Here is a 24,234-nt window from a genome sequence, read left to right on the forward strand (position 1 = left end):
CCAGTACGTCTCCCTACTTGGTAGCTTTCTTTTCCCTCCTCATATTCCTTTGTATGTCTAAAAACATCTTAATTTTCAAGCAGTCTGGCTTCTCTGTGTTTTCTATGCCCAGCTCTTTGGAAAGCCTCCTTTTGTGGTTTGAGTTTTACCAATAGTCACCCAGGCATTTTGTTTCCTTTTCCTCTGTAAGGCATATTATGTAAACTTTAGAATTTGTGATTATAATTTAACTGAAATTAATTTTTACATTGGCACTATTTATGGGTGGAAATTCACTCTTCATTGGATATTTTAGGGAGATGACTTTTGACAAGAATTAATTCAAGAACTAGAACAGATGGCCAGAATATTAATATCTAATAAGAATATAGCCAAAATTTTATGTATAATCTTAAATGCAAGTACCGCCTTGAGCATCTTTTATATGCAATTGATTTGATTGGTGTGTACCACTTCTATGCTATTACGGTTCCCATCTTACAGGTCAAGAAATGAAAGTTCAGAGACAACAAGGAGTGTTCTCTAGCCAGAAGATGGGAAAGCCCACACTAGACATTATGTATTCCAGCTGTAGAACTACCTCTCGCAGCCACAAGACTATACATTGCCTCTTGAGAAAGATCTCCTACAGTGCACCTTTTTATACAGGCCGAGCCACAAAATCCATACTTAAATAGCCAGTTTACCCAGGACAGATTTCATGACTTAAGAAGCGTTAGGTTTGGGGGGCATAGCTACAGGATGTTTTCGTTCCCACTCTGTTACTTTCCCGGATTTGGGTACCTCTGCCTCCGTTGCAGGCAGGCAGAACTTCTCGGCGGCGAGCAATTTCTCTTTAATTTACAAGAGTGCGTCGTTATCAGAGCTTCCACCACCCTAGGCATGCTAAAAATGAGCCACAGAGGTCTGCATCCCATTACGTGCGTCTCCTTCAATCGTTGCTATGATTTTACCGAGACTCCAAGCAGTCTCCTTCCCAGCTTCCCTGTGTCTGTGGCTTGAAGCCAGCCCTTTAAAATCAATTTCGCTTGCCCTTGGCTCCAGTGGTCAAATTTCTATTTGATTCCTATACCGCATTCTCTTATTTGAATCCTGGATCCCATCCAAAAAATGGAGCAAGACGAGAGCCCAGACTTTTGGACACCGATACCACCAGCAGACTGTAATGGGATAACCCACTATTCTGACTGGAACCTGCATAAACCATATCCCAAGTCCACTGACTTGTGTATGTTACCTCCCACCTACTTCAGTTGCAACATATACTTCACCAAAGTGGAGCGTTCAAGGTATAGAATGAGATTGGGGGCTTTTGGAGACAATACTTCGTGAGTTGAAATCAAGAGGCAAATGTGGGCACTGGGAGAATGCAACCGATGGTCCTTCTCAAGCAATGAACTCAGCCCTCCTCACGTGAGCTGAAGGCAAAGGTTTGGAGTGGCCATATTGTGATGTTCAGTTCTAATTAGACTCTAATCCAGCAGCCCATGTGATTAAACGGTTTATAAATAGAGCTTCAGATACAGGAAACAGAACTACAAATGTTAAGTCATGACTGAATGAGTTCAATTTAATGAAAAGTTATTTGAGATGGTGTTGGGGGATTGTCGCTGCCTGGGCATCTAGAGAGACCAAGGTGGGATTAGCTTTGAAGTACAGACCTCAAAATGGAATCTTGATGCTTGAAGACCTCGGTGCTAAGTGCTGGAGGGTAGAAGATGCTATTGCAAAGCTCCAAGAACAGCCAGGAGCCCAGTGGGATAAACAAACCCAGAGTAAGTTCTCCACAAGGAGAATCATACAGAAAAAAAATTGTTTGTCACAGGCTTGAAAACATTCCAATGGTGTGCTTCTTCTGTGTCTCACGAGTTCCACCATTTTGGTTTTTTGTTTTGTTTTGTTTTGTTTTTTTGTTTTTGTTTTTCAGAGCTGGGGCACCAAACCCAGGGCCTTGTGCTTGCTAGGCAAGTGCTCTACCACTGAGCCAAATCCCCAACCCTGAGTTCCACCATTTGTAAAACCCTCTGGTATAAAAGTCATTTGCCGACACCATGACCTCAGTTCAAATTTAGCAGTGGCATGACCTTGAGAAAGTCATTAGCTACTCCTCTCTGACCTAAGTGTCTCAGAGGCAAGGGCGTCTTTGCAAACATAATCTATTCCAGTCAAGACTCAGATTTTTGTTTTGTGAAGAAATGAATTATGGAGGAGATGCTGCTAGATGGTACCTAACTTCTCCTTAGACCTAAATATGCTGTATCTATTTAATAATGCCTCATAATGAGCAGTTTGGAGATGTGCCACCTGTGTTTACAGATCCTAGTAAGTAGTAAGAGGTGAGGTGGGGGATGGGAGAATGGTTCATCCTGTAAAGGAAAAATGTTGGAACACTGATATGGTTTAAAACGAAAATCAGATGCTGACACTCAGTGACTGACTTTATATGTTGATTTTAGTTCTGTTTTAGACTGCATATTGACCATGCAGCCACTCACTGGCAACTCACCTGACCCAGTGATAGCCACCTGAATGATGAATTCTAGCTTTCCAGAAGTTTTTGCAGGATCACATTCTGTTAATATTTATTCCATAATTGCTTTTCTAATAAAACTCAGCCAGATGAGATAAAGAAGAAGCTTTATAAGTAAATAGCTTCTTGTATTTTGGACAGGTTAGGCTCAACACAAGTCATTAATGAAACAATTGTAGCATGCATGCACGTAGCTCGTCCACACACTCTCACACACATACACACATACAGATACACAAAGCACACACACATACACACATGCGCACATGTGCGCACGCACGCACGCGCACACACACACACACACACACACACACACTATGGCTCCTCCTATTAGAAGAGATAAATGACAAAATTGTTTGACAGTTCTTGGAACTAAAGAGTGCTCTAACCAGTGGTGGTAGCAATACCAAAGGAAAGAGGAATACTTCAAAACTTAAGTCTCAGTTGGAACTACTTGGCCTTCTGAGCTGTGGATTACTGCAGGTACCAGACAACTCTGCCATGCAGCTCATTCTCGGTCCTTCTAATCTGTACCTGTAAGACCTCTACTACCAAGAGCCTCTCTCCACTCTAAATTCTTAATTCACTTCCCAGACATTTTATGATCATTTACAGAATTCTCCTAACAAATACTCGTAAGACTTGGATTTCCCGGTTAGGATGGGAATGATGTCACTTCTTGTCTGCATTGTATCTCCCATGTCTCTCAGAGTGATGCTACAAAGAACTGATGGCATTCAGGGTCTTCATTGATGTCTCTGAGGTAAGACAGTCACAATTAGGTATCAGGGTCAAGCGATCCTCCTCAGTTCTCCACCAGGCAGCAGCGGGATGCTTGCCCTACATTTTTCATCAGCCACCACTACCCCAAACTCAGGAAGTGCCCAAAAGTAAAGCAGGTCCCAGAGCATTCCGCTGACAGGATTAGCTTGAAGTAATTGACTTCTGAATGATAAGTTTATTCTTCAAAGAATAAGGATTTGGTGACAGTAAGAGTGATGGCCCCACAGGAACTGACAGCCAGTGAGCTGGTGAAATGATTGATATGCATGTGAAGTGCCTTCTATAAGCAACTATATTCTGTGAGCACACACATACACAGGCACACACACATACACATATACTCACACAAACACATACACAGCACACACACACACATGCACACACACATACACTCACACACACATACACAGGCACACACACATCCATAGCACACACATTCACAGACACACACACATACATACATACACATACACAGCACATACACACACATACACATACATAGAACACACATAGACACAGCACACACACAGCACACATACATATACACACATACATACACATCAACAGCACACACACATACATGCACATACACAGCACACATACATATACATATACACATACACATATACAGCATATACATATACACATACACAGCACACACATACATAGCACATACACATACACACATACATACACATACACAGCACATATACACATACACAGCACACACAATAAACACGCTTACATACACAGCACATACATATGTACACATAAACAACATACACACATACATAGCACATACACACATACACAAACAGCACACATATACAAAGAGCACACGTACATATAGACACATATACATATACACACACATACACAGCACACACATATATAGCACACACCCATACATATAGCACACACACTTACATACACAGCACAGAGAAAGAGAGAGAGAGAGAGAGAGAGAGAGAGAGAGAGTTGCTGCGACCTGGCAAGGGTATTGCCGTCCAAGCATATTGCTCCTTACATACCAGGCATTGTACTGGGCACTGAGCCTTGACAAAGGCCGGGGAAATGAGGATGATCACATGAACAGGCTGAGTTAGCACTGGGAATGATGAATTCTGCCAAGGACACTGGGGAGAATACTCAGAGGGGTTAATGGCCAAGCCGAGCTCTGAAGAACAAATCTGATGAATGCATTGGAGAGCTGACTCACTATGGCAGGGATGAAATCGCTTCATTATCTGATGCTCTGCTCACTGACTGTCTGTCCTCCGCAGAGTTTCGAGCTGGGAACACGGGATGCAGATAAGCTCATCTGGGGGGTAGCCAGAGGCTCTTCTGGGGCGGTGAGTTGGCAGAGGAACTCTACAGATGCATGACTTCTCCACAGGATGGAATATATGTGCCATGTCTCTCAGTGACCTCCTGCATTTCTTATAGCTGACCCTGGGAAACGTGCGTCCTTCTCTTATAAGGTTCAGAGCAAAATTGTGGGTTGCTCTGTAGAACTTGGGACCATACTAGAATTTGTAAACAATGTGGATTTTACTTTTTAAATGAAATCTGCACAGGATAAAAGAAGCTATGTAAAGGAGACAACTCCATCACATAACATTGCTTTTATCTAGTTTTAAAGGAGTTTTCATCACCCCAAAGTCACCCCACACCTACTGAGCAGCTACTTCCCAGACTCCTCCCTCCCAGGCTCCAGGCGACCGACCACACACTACTTTCTGCCTTTACTTACATGTGTCTCTACTTTGCATAGTGTACTTAAACAGAACCCTATCATGTGCAACCTTTGTCCTCAGCTTTGCTGGCTTAGGATAAGGGTTTAGAGGTTTATGTATGTTTTCCCATGCATCAGTAGTTCCTTTGAATAGACTTTCATGGATAATAGTGTGTGTATGTATGTTGTGTATACTGTGTATCTGTGCTTTGTGTGTATGCTACGTGCGTGTGGTGTGTGTGTTCTGTGTATGTGTACTATGTGTATATGGTGTATGTGCGTGCTGTGCTGTGTGTATGTGCTCTGTATGTATTGTGTGTGCTGTGTGTGTGTGTGCTGTGTGTATGTGCTGTGTGTATGTTTTGTGTGTGTGTGTGTTTGCGTGCCGTTTGTGTGCTATGTGTATATGGTGTATTTGTGTGTGCTCTGTGTGTGTGCTTTGCTGTATGTATGTGTCTGTATGTATTGTGTGTGTGTGTGGTGTGTGTGTGTGCTGTTTGTGCTGTGTATATGGTGTATATGTGTGTTCTGTGTGTGTGTTGTGTATGTATATATGTGCTCTGTGTGTGTTTGTGTGCCATTTGTGTGCTGTGTATGTGTATATGTGCTGTGTGTGTGTTTGTGTGCCATTTGTGTGCTGTGTGTATATGGTGTATGTGTGTATGCTCTGTGTGTGTACTTTGCTGTGTGTGTGTGTGTATGTGTGTGTGTGTGTGTGTGTGTGTGAGTGCGCGCGCCCGCGCGCGCGCGTGCGGGATATATGGTATCTGTGCTGTGTGTGGGCTTTGTGGGGGTGTATGCGTACCTTCTCTCACTTGCTCCTGTGGAGGTTAGAGAACAGTTTTGGGGAGTCAGTTCTCTCCTATCCGTGCGCAGATTCCTGGCATGTAGCTGAGGCCATTATTCTTAGTTTTGAGTACTTTTACCGGCTAACCTGCTAGTGCACCTCGCTGGCCTCACACTTTATTGAGGCATAATCTCCCACTGAAGCTGAAGTTTACTACTGGCTGGAAGGTCGGTCCTGAGACACACCCGTCTCTCCCCTGTTTACTCAGCACAGGGATCCTGAATAGGCACAGCCCCCGGCTTTTACACAGACCATCTGAGGATCTGAGGATCTGAGCTCAGGTACTCGCGCTAACTGGGCCGAAACTTTGTCCATCGGGCTATCTCCCTAGCCCTCACTTACTGCTCATCATTTTAATTTTAATTAGGCTAACTATCTCTATCTGGTGAGTTCTAAGAATATTTTTTGTATCCTAAATATCGATCATAGACCGCTCAAAAATCTAGCACGACTTCTGCATCTTTCCTGCTTTCTGCAGGCTGCGGTTCCTCTCCTGTGATCACATCCCTGCTGTGTGCGTGTGTTTCACTGTAATAAAATTCCACTTCTCTCTTTTTTTCCTCCTGATTTTTATGACTTCAGTATCATATCTAAGAATGTTGGATCCAAAGAGACTTACCACTGTGTCCTTTGGGGTCTTTGGTTTCCTTTCTATTTAGTTTCCCAGTCCATTTTAAATTCATCTTTGTACCCAGTTCGAAGTAGAAACTTGACACTGGAGATTCTGTTCCCTGGAACTGTGTGTTTGTAAGATCTCCCCCCTGCCACACTTGTGGCTCCAGCGTCCTTGTTGACAATCCGGCCACCACAGATACAAGTACCATTACCATATCCTTACTCCTTGTATGTATCCGATTTTATAAAAACTCTCTTGACGAAGATCTCAACCACTCCATGCTCCATTTTATTCAGGTCTCTTGGTAACTTCAGGACATGAAAGCTCACCTGTTATTTTCCTTCCCTCTCTCACTGAAACACTTCTTGACTTCTAAGGCTGAGAAAAACTCCACTTTTAAGATTACGTTTGACCACGGTGTTGAGGGAGCCTCCACGCATGCTCCGGAAATATAGCAGCTCCACGCATGCTCGGAAATCATGGCAGCTCCAGGAATGATTGGGAAACACAGCAGCTCCAAGCATGCTCCGGAAACATGGTAGCTCCACGTATGCTTGGGAAATATGGCAGCTCCATGCATTCTTCAGTTGCTCTCTAGGCCCCTTCAGAGACCAATTATTAGAATTTAGACCTCCCCCGACACCTTGGACCTCCTCTGTTGACAAGGTTTTATTGCATATATATATTGTGTTCTTTCCAGGAAGTGGAGAGGCTCTTGTGTCCAAGGCTGGCTTCAAACTAGCTACAAAGCCAAGGATGGCCTTGAATTTCTAAATACCCGGATTAAAGGTGAACATCACTGAACCTGGATTGTGAGGTCCTAGGAACAGAGCCCAGAGCTACCCGCAGCCAAACAAGCAGTCTAGCAGGTAAGGTATGCCTCTAGCTACAGAGGTTTTCTTTCCTAAAAACTCTGTGTAGGAGGGCCTGTGCCCTGCCCCACATTGGTAGTCTGTTGGCCCAAGCCCTCTGACTGATTATTTACCTGTTAAAATATTTACACTGACTCTTTGAGGACACAGCTGGCCCTGGCAGAATTATGGTAGAGTCCCCAAGGGCCAATCTCTGAACTTTTCCAATTGGAAAGGTCAGGCCATTATGGGAACTGACAAGTTTTAATTTTGTAACCTCTGGAAAGGTGGATGGGAGTAGACTCAGACAAATAAATTAGTGTGAGCTTGACAGGAAGTCCAGGGAAAGGTACCACAGGAGGAGAGAAGAGGCCATTTGACTCCAGTCAACAAAAGAGGGAAGCCAGGTGTGCCACAGACACACGCAAGCTGTGTCATCATGCGGACTGAGGGAAGGCTGAGTTATTAATCCTTTAAATCTCCTCCAGGCCTTGTCCAGCTGAGGTTCGCTCACTCTGTTCTGATCCAGAGGAGATTGCTGGTGAGTTATGGTGCCTCAGAGGTACGGATGCCCCGAAACTGCTCTCAACAGGCCGTTTCGAGAACTTTAGAAGCGTTAAATGCATTGACCACAAAGAGGCCCTCACAGTTTTGCTCTTAACAAAGCCAGTTCCTACTAGCACTAAGAAAGTAAGAACGTGTTCAGGCCCTGCTTTAAAATACCATGACAGCGCTGGCCGTTTTGTTCTTTAATTCTCCTGTGTGAACAGTGGGAAGGAAAGTATGCTACACCACCATTAAGTCCTCTCCTCACCCAGACTGCTTCTGCTTCGGGCTTAGTACACTCTCCACATTACATTCTGGGCTTTGTATGAAAAGTTAGAGGGAAAAAAATGTCACAAGAGTCATGAGAAAGTCACAAAGCACTCAAATTAGCATGTTGTATATCTAGGCTCAGGATATATAAAGTTGAGAAATGCCTTATAATGGTTCTTTACATCCCTTTATTGTGTGTGTGTGTGTGTGTGTGTGTGAGAGAGAGAGAGAGAGAGGGGGGGGGAGGGGAAAAGGAGAGGAAGAGGGAGAGGGAGGGGGAGAGACATAGTGTGTGGTTACCTGAAGAGGTATATGTGTAGAGGCCAGAAGAAAGCACTGAATCTCATGGAGCCGGAGACAGGTAGTTGTGATCTCTCTGACGCCAGTGCTGGGACTTGCCTACTAGGAATCTGTGGTACCATGAATGAGAACACCTGGTCCTTGGTTGGTGGAACTATTAGAGAAGGATTAGGTGCCACCTTGTTGTGTAGGTGTGGTCTTCTCTAAGATGTGTCATTGGATGTTGGGCTTTGAGGTATCAAAGGCCTATGCAGTCCCCAGTTAGCCTAATGGTTGTGTCTCAAGATAGTAACTCTTGGCTACTCCTCCAGAGCCATGTCAACTTGCCTGCTACCATGTTCCCCATCATGACGGTCCTGAATTCTAACCCTCTGGAATGGAATGGTAAGTCTCAAATTAAATGCTTTCTTTCATAAGGTGCCTTGGTCATGGTGTCTTAACACAGCAATAGAAAAGAAACTAAGATAGACCCAAACTGGGCTTTTCCAGTAAAGTAGCAGATGTTTTTATATTTTGAAACATCCCTCACACAACTCCTATACTACTATTAACATCTCTTGAATCAGTTTGGGTCTCCTAAAACCTATTTTACCTACTAAAACATTCACGTCAAAAGCACACCTCCTGTGAGATTCAAAACTCCAGTTTCTTCAGCTTTTGGTCTTACTTTATAGGATCTCTCTCTGAGTCCTTCACCAGTTTCTCAAAGACATGTTTCAGTAAATGTGACCCAAGTCTCTGCTTCTCTTCCTCCATATTATCTCTTCCTGGATAGTATTATTATTATTATTATATCTCCTCTCCTCCTGCATTCAGGTGCCCCTCAAATCTGTATTTCTCTCAGGCTTCCTGTGGATATCCTCTAGTGAAGTTCCCTAGAAAAAGTACCCTACTCTTGCATCTACAGAATGTCTTTTAGAAGATGGGAAATGATCCAATTCTCTGTACTGTGCCTTAGTTAACAGCCATCAGCTGCTGTACCAGATTTTCACATTAATTGTAACAATCAACATCGCTTAAACCGGGTTTACACGCTTATCTAGGACTTGAGTCTTTGCTCTGTTTCAGATCATTGCAGTCTAATAGTCTGACGATCAACAACTCAGAGGCTCAAAATGAACAGGATCTTTTGTCTGTTTTGCTCAAAATGTATTCCTACCACATAGCACAGCCCCCAATGTATTATAGACAAATTAAAACATGTTAATAAACAAATAGTCACACTTTATTTTTAGATTTTCTCTCCTATTCTGCATAACTATCCCAAAAAACAAAAATAAACTCATGAGTTCAACATCATTTATCAATAACCTGTCAGTGGTCACCTTCCCTGTACATGAAATAATGACGACTATATTTGCTAGTAACATTTTGTCTTAGGGTTTTACTGCTGTGAACAGACACCATGACCAAGACAACTCTTATAAGTACAACATTAAACTGGGGCTGGCTTACAGGTTCAGAGGTTCAGTCCGTTATCATCGAGGCAGGCGCCTGACAGTCTCAAGGCAGGCATGGGACAGGAGGAGCAGAGTTCTACATCTTCAAGAAGACTAACCAGAACTATTCTAGAAAAGTGCTAGAAAACAGGCAGCTAGAATGAGAAAAAGGGTCTTAAAGCCCATTCCCACAGTCACACACCTACTCTAAGGCCACACCCACTCCTACAAGGCCACACCCATTCCAGCAAGGCCACACCTCCAAATAGTGCTACTCCCTGAGCCTAACCTACTTAAATCATCACACATGTGCTATCCCATTAATCTACCATCGAGTTGGTCTGAGAAGCTATGCCTCTGGGTCTCCTGTCATACATCTGTCTACCAGCAGCACACTAGTTGTGTACGTTAAACCATCTCTATACCTTTGGTGTGCCACAAGTCTTTTTGTGTGAGCATTAATGTGAGTATATTTATGTGTGAGTGTATGTGAGAATATGTATTAATATGTAAGTGTATATTTATGTGTGAGTGTGTATTTGAGAGTGTGTATTTATGTGTGAGTGTATATTTATGTGTGAGTGTGTATTTATGTGTGAGTATGTATTTATGTGTGAGTGTGTGTGTATTTATGTGTGAGTGTAAATTTATGTGTGAGTATGCATTTATGTGTGAGTGTGTATTTATGGGTGAGTGTGTGAGAGAGAGTGTGTATGCATGTGTGGGTGTGGGTGTGTATCCATGTATCATACAAAGGATGAACAGCACTCCACTCCATAATTCCCACATAGCACCTACATGACAGTACTCAGTGTGCACATGGAGAAGTGAACAGAGCAAAGGGATTTTTCCAACCACCCAAACTGAGAGGCCAATTTCACTTACTGCTTTGGAAACAGTTGCCTCCAGCTCCCAGACATAAATCCTGACAATTCAGTCACAGACATGTGGTTTTCTTCTCTTATTTCAAATGTTACCTCCCCAGACACAGGCAACTGTTCCGTCCTCTGGCTGCTATTGCCTGCCTTGGGTCTCAGTCCTGCTCAGCTAGATCATGAGTTCTTGGCGAGCAAAGCTTTTGACTCAATAACCTCAGAACCTCACTTAGGGGTCCTCGTGCCTTGTGGCCACTCAGTAAATATTATTGATTTGGCTTTGACAGATGCTGTAACTGTGGCCCAAAGCAGCTAAATGGTTTTTCTGGGGCAACAATCAGCAGCAGAGTCATGATGGAATGTCAGCTTTTTCTCTTGGAGGGAGAGTTCATTTCTGCAGCCTGAAAGTTTTTAATTGTTTGCACATATTTGTCTCTAGAAGAGAGTCTTCTACAGAATAAGTGTGATCCTTCTATTCCTCAACTATGAAATAGTAGTCTATGAGTTTTCAAGCAAGTAATGATGCCATGTAGACAGTGCGAGGACAGGCTTGTAAAACTAGATAGAACATTGCACCACAGAGCAAAAGAAATTGAGAGGTGGGGTGGGGTTGGGAAGACATTTCAGTGAGAGAAACACAACATGAGCAAGGTTGAGGTGGCAGAAGGTGAACAAAATATATCAAAATATTGAGTATGGAGCCATGAAGGACAAATAAGCAAATACAGACAGACCAGCCAGGCCCCTGCTTTGGTTTTGTGGACAAATCCCACTCTCCTGAACCCGTTCATCTCTCCCATGAGAAAACACTTGCAAGAGCTGAAACTCAGCCTGTGCTTACCTGGAACAGAGCAGAAGGAAACCCATGGGTAACTGTTTCTCAAGTAGATTAACTGTTTCCCTTGTTTATGAAAATTTGCCAAAACAAGAAATTCACGTTGTAAAATTAGCCCAAATATCAAAAAAATATGAATGGAATAAAGTCTATGTTATTCGTTGACATGCTGCTTCTTCTATAATACTTGACCTCATCTAGTTTTTATCGAGGTGAAAACATAATGAAATTCGCCATTGTGGCCATTTTAGGGCACCCAACTCAGACATTAAGGAGTCCACATGGTTTGATCACAGCCACTTCCTGTTCTATCACAGAGCCTGAGGGAGCTTCTCTCTTACCGAAGTGCAAATGACACCCCACGTTCTGCAGCACCCAGGCCCTGAACATGTTGCTTTCTCTCTGACTTGTCAGAATTTTCTACTGAAAACTCCCTATTTCAAACCCTGCTGCCTCCTATGCTTCCGGGATTCCACATTAGGACTCTGTCTCAATACAGGTAGGTGTGCAAACCCTTACACAACCCCTGGAATGAGATTGGGTGCCTTTCCTCTATGCTCCTAGACATATGTCTCCCATCCTGACTTCTACTGGCCTTGTTCTTGTAGACAGTGACTCCTCCAAGATAGAAACTCTGCTCTGTTTGCCAAGATTCTCCTACACCAATGATTGACATTAGGTGACATCACAGAAATATCTGATAAATGAAGGACCAGCCAATCATCTACTAACTCTTATCTGAAGGCTACTTATTATTTCCCTTCACCAGATTATTGCACTTGGATCCTTAAACTCGTGAGTTAGCCATCCCTAATAATTTAAGAGCCAACAAATAATTTAAGAGTATTCTCTATGAGCCAGACACTGACCTTGAAACTACCAGAAAGAGACACACATCAAGCATATTGTGGAGGATATATTATACTTGACAATTGGAAGACAATGAGAAAGAACTGGAAAATAAATAAATAAATTATATTATCTTTTACAAATGCCCTGGCAGTAAGGAAGATGTCCTCTAATAACTAAAATCTGACACAGACCCACAGCTGTACACTGTGCAGACAATGAGAGACAGTGGAACACTCCACCCTAAGCAGAAAATAGTGGTTACCCCTCTTCTCAGGTCCTCCCCTTCCTAATCCACAACTTTTCTTGCTCTCATTAGGAAATAAGCATCTAAGTAATAATAATAATTATTATTATTTATTATAATAGAAGATGAAGAGGGAGGAAGAGAAGAGGGAGAGGGAAAGGGAGGTGGAGGGAGGAGGAGAAGGAGAGAAATAAAACAAACCTTAAAAGGACAAAACAAATAGCAAAAAAAAAAAAAAGGACAAGAAACAGATGCAGAGACAGATGCAATTGCAGCTGGTACACGAGAAAATTCCCTAAAATGCAAAATTGGAAACTATACTATATATTAAAAAAAGATATTTAGGGTCAGAAAAAAGTAATTAAAATTTTTTTAAATGCCCAAAGTATTCTGAGACAAAAAAACAAACCCTCCCCAAATACCACAGAATTAGTTTTATGTTCACCATCTATTGCAGAGCATTGGGACTACCCATTAGAGTGTCTTCTATGCCCAGTGAGAGTTAATTTAAGAAAACCAAGTTTTCTCAATTGGAGATAACTTTTGGGTTAGGGATGGGAACTTTCATGTCAAGTTCTCTCAGGGCTGGGACCCCATCTGGTACAAAAGTGTGCAGGCTCTGGGCATGCTGACACAGGCTCTGGGAGATCATATGAACATAGGCCCTGCTGTGTTGAGAAGGCTTGGTCAACTTGTGTCATTCATTCCCTGTGGCTCTTACAATCTTTCTTCCTCAATTTCTGTGTGGTTTCCAGAGTGGTTGTACCACTCTTGCTCTGGTACATTTTGCTTTCAGGTCAATAGTGTAGATCAAAGGATTTTTTGCCTGGTTGATGTTTACCTTTTCTTAGTAAGGTGCAGAGTATCTTCCAATACCACAAACAATACTCAGTAGGGGTGAAGGCTCAAGGTAGGCACCAGATCAACTTCTCTGTGTTCAATGAGTTGTGTAGGAGTTATCTTTAGCCTTACCATCAGTTGGTGGAGAACAGCCAATAGCTTTGATGTCCTCCTAGTACCTTCTGAAGGGCTGGATTTGTAGATGATATTGCTAAAATGTGATTTTATTGTGGATTATCTTTGTTTGTCCATCTACTGTGACTGAAAGTTTTGCTGGGTATAGTAGTCTAGTATGCCATCTGTGGTCTTTGATAGTTGGTAAAACTCCCATCCAGACCCTTCTGGATTTTAGAGTTTTCATTGAGAAACCAGGTTTCTCTCTGGCCCAGTCTATTTGAGGCTCTATATGGTTGTTCTATCTTGATAGGCATCTCCTTTCTTTATATTGGGAAATTTTCTCTTCTGTGATTTTGTTAAAAACATTTTCTGGGCCTCTGACCTGTTTCTTCTCCTTCCTTTATTCTTAGTATTCTTAGATTTGACCTCGTAGTCTTCTAGATTTCCTAAGTGTTTTATGCCAGGATTTTTTCTTTAGATTTGATATTTCCTTTGTCAAAATATCCATTTCTTATAACTTGTCTTTAATGACCTGAGATTCTCTCTTCCAGCTCTTGGTTTCTGTTGGTGAGGCTTTCCTCTGAGGTTCCTATTCAAGATCCTAAATTTTTCATTTCTACATTTCCTTCAGTTTGTGTTTTATTGACCCTATTTCCACTTTCATATCTCCAGCCATTTTGTCCATTTCATTCCACTGGCTGTGTGTGTTTTCATAGATTCAACGTGGATTTATGCACACCCTACTTAAGGTCCTTGATCATATTCATATCAGCTAATTTGAAATATTTGTCTTGTGCTTCATCTATATTTCACTTCTGAGGACCTACTGCAGTGGGATTGCTGGGCTCTGGTGACCTGGTTATTAGATTTTATGCTAACATGTAGGCATATGGGTTTGGGATGATTGTCATTCTAGGTGTTGCTATCTGATCTTGTTTTGGTTAAATGAGTTTTCTGTTCCTTAGTTCCCGTTGCCCTCTCTAAATTTTAGGAGTGTGTGGTGGCTGTAGGTTGTCTGGGCCGTAGCTCCTTGGGTAGCTCTGGGTAGACCCAGAGCTTTTGAGACTCTGCCAAGTGTAACCCCTAGGGATTCTAAGTAGGACTTCTGTCTAAGTATTGGGAGTTGACACGCAGGGAAGGGAGTAAATTAGAAGAGCAGGGATCTGGGGTTGGAGATTTAGCTCAGTGGTAGAGCACTTGCCTAGCAAGCGCAAGGCCCTGGGTTCAGTCCCCAGCTCCAAAAAAAAAAAAAAAAAAAAAAAAAAAAGAGCAGGGATCTGAGAGGTTCCACAGAAGATAGAAAAGCTGGGTACTCCAGGAGCATCCAATTCCTTAGCCAGCATGTCCTATGGGTCTCAGGAGAGTGATAAGAAGACCGGCTTTCCTTGAGGATTCTGGGAAGGCAGACAAGGGAAGTTGGACGGATAGAGAAAGGGAGGCAAAGTGCTGGAGTTGGTTAGTGTTAACAAACTCTAATGAAGAGTCTGTATCTTGGTAGGGGGAAATCAGAGATGGCCTGTGGGAGAGTTGTCTTTTCAAAGGAAGGAGCCAAGGACACTTTGCCTGACCAATGTCATACCATCGCACCTCCTGCTGTTACCCATCTACAGCACAAAAGGAATTTGGGACGTAACTGGCTTTTAACATGCTGTCAGAGGTGACAGCATGCCTCTTGAAGTCACTCATTAATTTTAAATACAAAAATGAAATATTGGGACTGAGGGGGATGTCTCAGTGAATAAAATGCTTGCTGTACCAGCATGAGATCCTGTTTGGCTCCCATTCCTGTTATAAAAGCAGGATAAGATCACCTGCCTCTATGACTCCATGTAACCCTAGCACTGGCTGGGAGAGAGAGAGTTGAGATAAGGAAATGCTTAGGGGTTGCTGGCTAGCTAGCTCCAGGTTCACTGAGAGACCCTGTCTCAAATACAATAGACAGACAATTTGACACAACATCCCCGTAGAACAGTATTCTCAGGTTCAGTCTAGGGTCCCGTGGTCCCCTCAACTGTGAGTTCTTGGTCAAATTTGCAGTACCAAGTTATCTGTTTCATCCTGGGCTACAGGATTCATGGGGGGGTTGGTTACTCCTATACCATGTGTGCTACTTCACCACTGTACACTTCTCCGTGGCCTCAGCAGATACCATGCACTTCGCTGGGTTCACAGCTGGATGAGATTGTTGATAACAGCAGTGCCTCCCAGTGCTGTGAAAGCTGGCTCACACGAGGAAAGAAGCTTCCCAATCTGTACTAACTTTATCCCTCCATACCCTGTAGCCAATGGCTGTGTTGTCTCCCACAGTGTGATCATACATCAAATTCTTGTACAAAAGTAATGCAAATGACCTGGAGCATTTTGGAGATCTCTGGGACATCACTGACCAACAACCCAAGGGGACATGTAGAAGAAACTCCCTTTTAGTTTAACTCCAGCTAAACTCGTAAACTTATAAAATAGTAACTTACCATATGGCTTACTCAAATATCCTTCATGGTAGCTATCCATCCGCCAACCTGTCCTGTTCACACCCTCCCGTCATTCTCCCCACACAAACTTCCAATTATTTTCCCTTCCCCTTCATAGCACCATGTTCTACTGTAATCCTCCCCTTGAGTTCTTTCTTCCCACTTTCCCACCAATGGTCCCTCCGCAGTCTCTTGGGTTCCACACATGCTTAAACACAGACATACAAAAATGTAATGCTTAGATCCACATATGTGTGAGAACAGGCATCTCTCTACCCATGGATTAGTCAAGTTCTCAAATGTTAACACAGAAATTTCTCCATGCAGTGGATGGTAATAAACTCACCACTGGTCAAAGTACAGGGAGTAAGAAACCTCGGGGTGCTCAATAAGGTTGGGAAATCGTTCCCCGTCCCCAACGCTTGTGGACCATCTCCAGAGAGAAAGTGAAAAATCCTAAGAACTATAGACTTGTGGTGGGGGAGAGGCAAACCAATGTCTTGTGGACAGAATGGATGGCTGTACTCATGAGAATCACAAGAGCTGTAGTTGCCTGCCCAACCTGCACGTCATCAAGGCAGCCAACACTCTAGCACAGAATAGAACATGCTTCTACCTCTAAGCATGGACAGTGGGTGGTTTCTGAGGAAGAGTCACTTTCCGTATGAGTGTGCCTGCTGGTGGTTGATTACACTGATGGCCCCACAGCCATCTAAATGGATACCAGAAATTGAAGTAATGGGTTATTAAATCTAAAATGAATTAAACATGAAGACACGGGTCAAGTGGAGAGATGAGGTGGGAGTGGGTCTGTGAGCAGTTAAGGAAAGGAGTTGGGGAGAGTATGATCAAAACGCATTGTATGAAATCCTCAAGAAGTCATAAAAATATATTTAAGTACTAGGAAGAGATGAAATAATGAAGATAACCTAAATTAACCTCTGACCTCTACATAGGTACCCATGGATAATGGATAAATACATACATACATACATATATATATATATATGTATGTGTATATGTATATATGTGTGTTATTTATATTCAACACATCATCGTCATCAAATAAAATAAATTCAATACAAGCCTGCATATCAGGATAACTACCTTTTGAAACTCTTTCAGAACTCTTTCAGATTGTGAACTTTTTTCTCTTTTCTTTTCTTTTTTCTTCTTACTAGCTTACAAATAATTGAGTTGACTTATGTAATTTTTAAAACAAAGTTTGCCTTTGACGTTTCTCCACCCTTCTTGAGATTCAACGCCCTCCCACCCTTTCCCCTTCTACCCTGCATATCATCTTTTCCACTTCATGTTATCTGTGGCTTTTTCCTGATGCAAACATCTTTTGATCCTGTCTCAAAGACTCCTGTACCCATCCCAGGACCTTGTTCACATAGAGGAAACATTAAAACTTAGGATCCATGTTAGACAACATGGATCTTTCTGAGACTGAGTTACCTCACTTAGAGTAGTACTTTCTAGTCATACATTTTTGCACACTTAATAGTTTTGTTTTTCTTAAAAATCTCAGTAAAATTCCTATGTACACGTACATGGGCACATATATGTACTTGTGTGAGTGCATCTCTGTGAGTGTGCTTGTGTATACCATATTTTTATTATTTATTCTTGTATTGAGAGGCATCTTACTAGTTCCATTTTCTTGCTGCTGTGAGCAGCTATGATAAGCTATTTTAAAGCAGGGTGGCATTTTCTATCTTTCTTCTCCAGACTCAAGCCCAAGACCTCTGACGGAGCAGAGCAACATGAACCATGTAAGCACAGACCAAGAAAAGAGTTTAAGACTTTGTTTGGAAATACCTTAGCTTGTCTATGCATCTCCCTTTTTCACTTGAGGGCTTTTCCTTTCGTTTATTAAAACATTTTTCTCAGTATAAAGTAACATTTTCTTTACATGCACAATGCTTAGAGAACAGGGAAATACACAATCTATATTTTCTTGGTTCAGGTGATTCGAAAGCCTATAAAGAATTTTCACTGGTGTTTTTTCTCTTTCCTCCTAAGGCATGTCCTCAGATCTCTATATAGCTATTACTTCCCATTTAATAATTTTACTTTTCTTAAAATCTCAGTAAAATCCTTGTGTCTATATGTGTGCACATATGTGTGCATGTGTGTGTGTGTGTGTGTGTGTACCCTATTTTCATTTTCTAGTTTTCTATTAACAGACATCTTACTCGTTCCATTTTCCTGCAGCCCATTTATTTATAAACTGCTTTAGAAATCTGTATCACTTAGGATCACTCAGAGTGAAAGAACCACAAAGTGTATACTCACATTAATTATTGAGGCAACTATGTCCACAACTGTGTCATTGAGAAGAAACAGGTCACGTGATGGCATCTTAGTCAACCTGGAGATCAGGCATTAAATGATGTATCTCTCCATCCTCTGCCTTTTGTCTTCTGATGTTTAATGGAAGCGATTTATGAGGCTCTTCCTGGGAAGATTTGTATAACCATCTAGTGAGAGATCAGACGACAGTGTTCACCCAACCTTGCCTGACAGTAAGGTGGTTTATGGGGCCTACTTATATGTGGATAATTATGTAGATAATGCCCACCAACAATGAGGAGGGCTATCTAGTTTGTCCATGGGGAATTCATACCAAACATCCAATGCTAATCTCATCCAGAAACACCCTTAGAACATACCAGGAAAATCATGTATGTTCAGGGAACTCTGTGCCCCCATCACATTACCACAAAACTAACCCTCAAAGAGTACAAAAGACCAGAGGACATAGGTTGGCCCACTGTCTGAGACATTTGACCCATTCTTTATTTACAGTTCTATCTACACTCAAAATAAGTCAGCTGCTTCCAAACTTGATGATAAGACCATGGACTCATCTTAATGTAACTGCTCCAAACTCCCCTTTCCTTGGAAATTGGACCTCTAGAGGCTTCTGTTAGCCAAAGAACTCTTGATGCACCCAGGGCTCTGAGAAGTTTCATGTAGACACAGGTATTAGTGATGATTAAGGAGTTTTGATCTTATCTTGGTACTTCCTAGATCTCTTAGGCTGGACTTGATGACCACAAAGTACACTCTCTGACCCTTCAATGACTGAGCCTTGGGCTCCTCGTTCTGTTACCATGGTCTGGATGCTTGTCACCTGAATTCAGCTAACATGTAATTACTAGCTTCTGAAACTATTGGGTGGAAGTGATTAAATCATGACACCCAAGACTGTGACTGTAATTAATGCCCTCTTTATGATGCCCCAGGGAGCTGTCTTACTCCCTCCACCATGTGAGTATTCACCAAGAAACTAGGAACTATTACCCAGAACACAAGTTCTTCCCTTCCAGACAATGAATCTGCCAGTGACTTGATCTTAAACAACCCAGACTGCAGAACTTTGGCTGAAACACTTCTATTGATCCCAAGCAACCCCACATGTGGCATTTTGTTATAGCAAGGTGAACAGCCTCTCTTCAAAAAATGTCCACCACTCTCCCCTCACCCTACTCTGTGCCAAAACACGCCTACAAGTTTTAAAATGAGTGTTTGACAGATGGTTAGAGGTTCTCTTTGTTAACATTTTAATTTTTTTCATTCCTCTTGATGTCCATTGCATATTTATGACAAAGTTGCACTGTGTCGGTGTATGAGTTTAATATATGTTTTTAATTTGCTAATCTCAGGTACAGCACATTAAATATATATGCTTTCAGTTACAGATGGCTTCACCAATGCCTGTCAACATAAGAAGATCTTGTGTTTCAGGGTAGGGATGTAGCTTAGTGATAGAAATAGATAAGTATGTACCACTTAATATGTACATTGGATAAAATTGTTTTTTGTACTTATTCATTAATATACATGCCCTTTTCAAGAGTCTCATTTTAAATTTGCTGCTTTGCTTAGCTCTGCTCTTCAGATATATGGAAGCATACGCCATCCACTTGTCAATCCGTAGCAACTGTCATAGCCTCCTTCCTTTCTCCTCCAGTGTTGAATGTGCCAAGTGCTTTGCTTTCTGTCGACCACAGTCGCCATCACAGTGAACACCCCATATATGCTGCTCAGGTCCTGTGTGGGAAGATCTTCAGGGGGTGTATTCCAGCATGAGGTTACCTAGCCATAGGGGGACTCGTGTTTTTGGGAATACTGTCATGTTGTTCCACAGCGTCACCCAAGCCTCTACCCGCCACGTTGTTTGGATTTTGAATAGTGGACCCTTACATATTTTAGCACAATGCCTACAAACCCATATGGTTTTCTGTCATTCTTCATATTTTTGATTGCTACAGAATTTTAGCATGTTTTTATAGAACTGAACTTATCGGAGGCTGCCCCACTTTGAAATTTATATTCACAGTTTTATCGGATTTGTCTGATAAAATTCAGATGATTTTTGCACTAGGCAATACATCTTAAATATTTCCTCATACCCCTCAATACCATTATTTAGAACGGGTATATAAGGTTTCACAGTATTGCTTATACTGTTTAACTATCGTTCTTTTATTTTACTAAACCTTTGAGTGCTTTGCCATTTTTCTAGCCCCGATAAGCGTTCCTGTATATGAAATCTTCTCTACACGGGTGACTATTTCCTTTGGATCATGTAATGGGAAAATTGATTCATGTCGTGATTGATTTGAAGGGAATGAAACATTCTGAAGTCTCTTAGTGCCTACTGTCAAATGGCTTCTGGAGAAAGGGCGCACCATTTACGCTTCCATTAGGGGCTGTACAGTAAGAGTATCTGTCTTCCTAAACACTCACAAATATTTTCCAAATCGTCACCAAGCTCAGACATAAAAAGCTCTAGTTCAGACAAAACATTTCCCTTTAGCCATATCTAGACCTATTTAACATAAATTAGAGGTTTACATTTGATATAAACCTAAAGATGAACAAAAAATGATCCGTTCTCTCTGCTCAGCTTCTCGAGACTGCTTGGCTACTTTGGTGACTGCAGGAATTGTTTGTCTACATAGGGCTCTCACGCAGCTGCTAGCCGCTGTTTGGATGTACCACGATACTTTCAAAGATGGTGACTGTTTGGTGCTTGCCTTCCACGAGTACCTAACAACAGCAGATTGCTCCAGCAGACATTTTAAAAGGTCTATATGCATAAAGTGTCTCCAGTCCCAAAGTGACATTGGGCTTGCTGAAACCAGAGAATCATCCAGAAGGCCTCCCATTTCCTCTCAACAGAAAGATCCAGAGTCACCCTCGTTCCACCTCTTGCTCCGCCTCTCCATTACGCATCATCTATTGGATCTATTGCTCCAAGCTTGTTTGCAATTCTCAGTAGGTGGTGACCCAGTTCATGTAACCCTGTCAGATTCTTCTGGAAGGTAGTACATTAACCTACAGGGAGCTTCTAACACATGTGACCAGTGCTCCTGTTTACATTTGGCCTAGACACATGTGAGGCTAATCATGGATCCATGTAGACATCTAGGCTGAAATCCCACCTTTCACTCTCTTCCTCTCTCTCCTGGGAAGGGACAGTGCATGGAGTCATTTAGCTGAGAGCTGTTTCTAAATGAGTACAGAACATAGGACTCATACTAAATGAAATTTCTCAGTTGATTTTTTTTCCATCCATTCCACAGTCAGGTAAGCTTCTGCGCAGTCCCAAACATTCTTTGTTGACTGAAGCACAGAGTCTCTACAAAGGTGCCTCAATTTATAGCAGAATTACACCTCTATAAACCTATCGTAAGTCAAAACTATTGCGAGTCAAAATGCATTTAACAGCTGTAGTCTATTGAACATCATAGATTATCCTAGCCTACTTCAAATATATCCCGGATGCTTATACTGCCCTACAGTTGGGGAAATTCTCTAATACAAAAACTATTTTATGAATAAATATTGAAAACCCTTCTGAAGTTTATTGTTCGTCTGTGTAAAACACGTAAACATCACGGTAGACTGCAGAGTGTGTGCTGCTTCCCCCTCGTAATCGCATAGCTGGCAGGGGCTGTGACCTGCTGCCACTGCCCAACATCATGGGAGTCTCACACTGGTTATTGCTGGCCGCCTGAAAAAATATCAAAACATGAATTACAGCTTCCGCTGAATGCAGGTCCCCTCTGCCCCGTCGCAAAGCTGGTCAATCCTGATGGAAGTTGTGAAAAGGTGAATACTTACCACTGGAAAATCGTGAGTCATCTTCATTCCCTGTCACTAGAGTCCGCGCATCTGAACAGTATATTAAACACTGCCCTCATTATTTCAACAAAATCCCCAACCGAAGTAGTGTAAGGGTGAAAGGTCATTTTCTTCTAGCTCACAGTTTTAGGGAAGACAATCTAAAACACCGAGAAAGCCTTGGTGAGAGACAACTCCACAGCCATGAAAACTTATTTGTATAACCGAGACCCCTGACTTCCTCGCATCTCTCTGGAACAGGAATCAAAGATGAAGAAGTTAATGGGTGGCTTGTAAGTCTGCCTCTGGTACAACCTGCAGAAATGAGTTGGGAGGATGGGGGGGGGGAGCGGGGCGTAATGGGGGAATCAGGTGTAGGGAGAGCAGGGGAAGAAAGGGGAAGTCAGAGTGGGAGGGAGCAATCTCTAGGTCATGCCAGAGACCTGGGATGGGTGGCCCAGCGGGTAAATAGGGGCAACTCTAGCTGAGATTCCTATCAGTGGGGCATGTGGATCCAGAAGTGGCCAGTTCCTCTAGCCAGGCAGGACTCCCAGTGGAGGGGCAAGGATAGTAACCCACGCACAGAACCTTTAACCCAAAATGTGTCTTGCCTACAAGAAGTGTAGGGACAAAAATGGACCAGAGATATGGCCAACCAATGACAGTCCCAAATTGAGACCCATTTCATGGACAAGAACTAATCCCTAACACTGTTATGATGTCTGTGATGCTTGCAGACAGGAACCTGGCGTAACTGTCCTCTGAGAGGTCCTACCCAGCAGCCGATGGAAACAGATTCAGAAACCCACAGCCAAACATTAGCTGGAGCTCAGGGCGTCTTATGGAAGAGTCAGGGGAACGGTTGAGGAACCCGAAGAGGACAGGGATTCCACAGGAAGAGCAACAGCCAACTAACCCGGACCCTTGGGGATTCTTAAAGCCTGAATCACTAACCAAAAGCAGCCATGGGCTGGGTCTAGGCCCCTTGCACATGTGTAGCAGACGAGCAGCTTGATCTTCATGTGCGTCCCTCACCAACTGTAGCGGGGGCTGTCCCTGAGTCTGACACATGCCTGCCTGTGGATCCCGTTCCTCTGAATGGTTTGCCTTGTCTGGCCTCAGTAGAAGAGGATGTGCCTAGTCCTGCATCAACTTGGTGTGTGTGGTGGGGGGATGCTATGTGGGAGGGCTAACACCCAGGAGGGGAAGGAGAAAGGGGGGTGCGAAATGAGAGAAGGATCTGAATGAGGGGATATAAAGTGAATAAATAAATACATTTAATAAATAAATAAATAAATAAAACCTCAAGTCTTGCCAATGTGAGTCAATGATATCACAAAGCACTCACCAACATTTCTGTAGAAGCAACAAGGCTGTGTGTGTGTGTGTGTGTGTGTGTGTGTGTGTGTGTGTGTGCGCGCGCGCGCGCGCGTGTGCGTGCATGCATGTACGTAAAACAATACAATCAATAATCAAAACACTTTGACAGAAACTCAAAGTTGTGGGCTCACCTCAAGTCTTAATGTAAAGTTCTATTAATCAGAAAAGTGTTGTATTGGCACAAGGATAGAAATAGATCTAGTGAAGCAGAATGGAGAGTAAGGAGTTAGGGCTACATACAATCGTTTTCCAACAAAGTTGCCAAGTCATTCAATGGGCAAGGGAAGCGTTTTTAACAGATTTAAGTGAAAAGTTGTATTGCATAGGCAACAAAAGATTAAAAAAAAAAAAAAGAACTCACAGCCTCTATCTTCCTGCACGCACAAGAACGATTGGAATATCTACAATAAGATTAAATTTAGAAAGCTCCAAGAGACAAGTACTGAAGAGTAAAGAAAATGAGTGTCTGTTTCCAATCTACAATTAGGTAAAGATTTCTGAGGCAGGGTGCAGAAAACACTTCACTGTAAAGGAAAGGAATACAAATGACTGGAATTCATCA

The 24,234-nt window shown here is 42.5% G+C and overlaps 1 long non-coding RNA gene across 1 annotated transcript; it reads left to right on the top strand.

The window, feature by feature from the left end:
- The first annotated feature begins 7,013 nt into the window (after positions 1–7,013).
- On the top strand, positions 7,014–18,053 carry LOC108352977 (uncharacterized). The gene is made up of 4 exons (XR_015638569.1): positions 7,014–7,380; positions 7,851–7,903; positions 8,790–8,862; positions 17,886–18,053. It is a non-coding gene; the product is annotated as an uncharacterized LOC108352977 (long non-coding RNA).
- Positions 18,054–24,234: the final 6,181 nt, after the last annotated feature.

Source organism: Rattus norvegicus, chromosome 15 (assembly GCF_021556685.1).
Source record: "Rattus norvegicus strain SHRSP/BbbUtx chromosome 15, alternate assembly SHRSP_T2T, whole genome shotgun sequence".
NCBI classification, from domain to species: domain Eukaryota; kingdom Metazoa; phylum Chordata; class Mammalia; order Rodentia; family Muridae; genus Rattus; species Rattus norvegicus.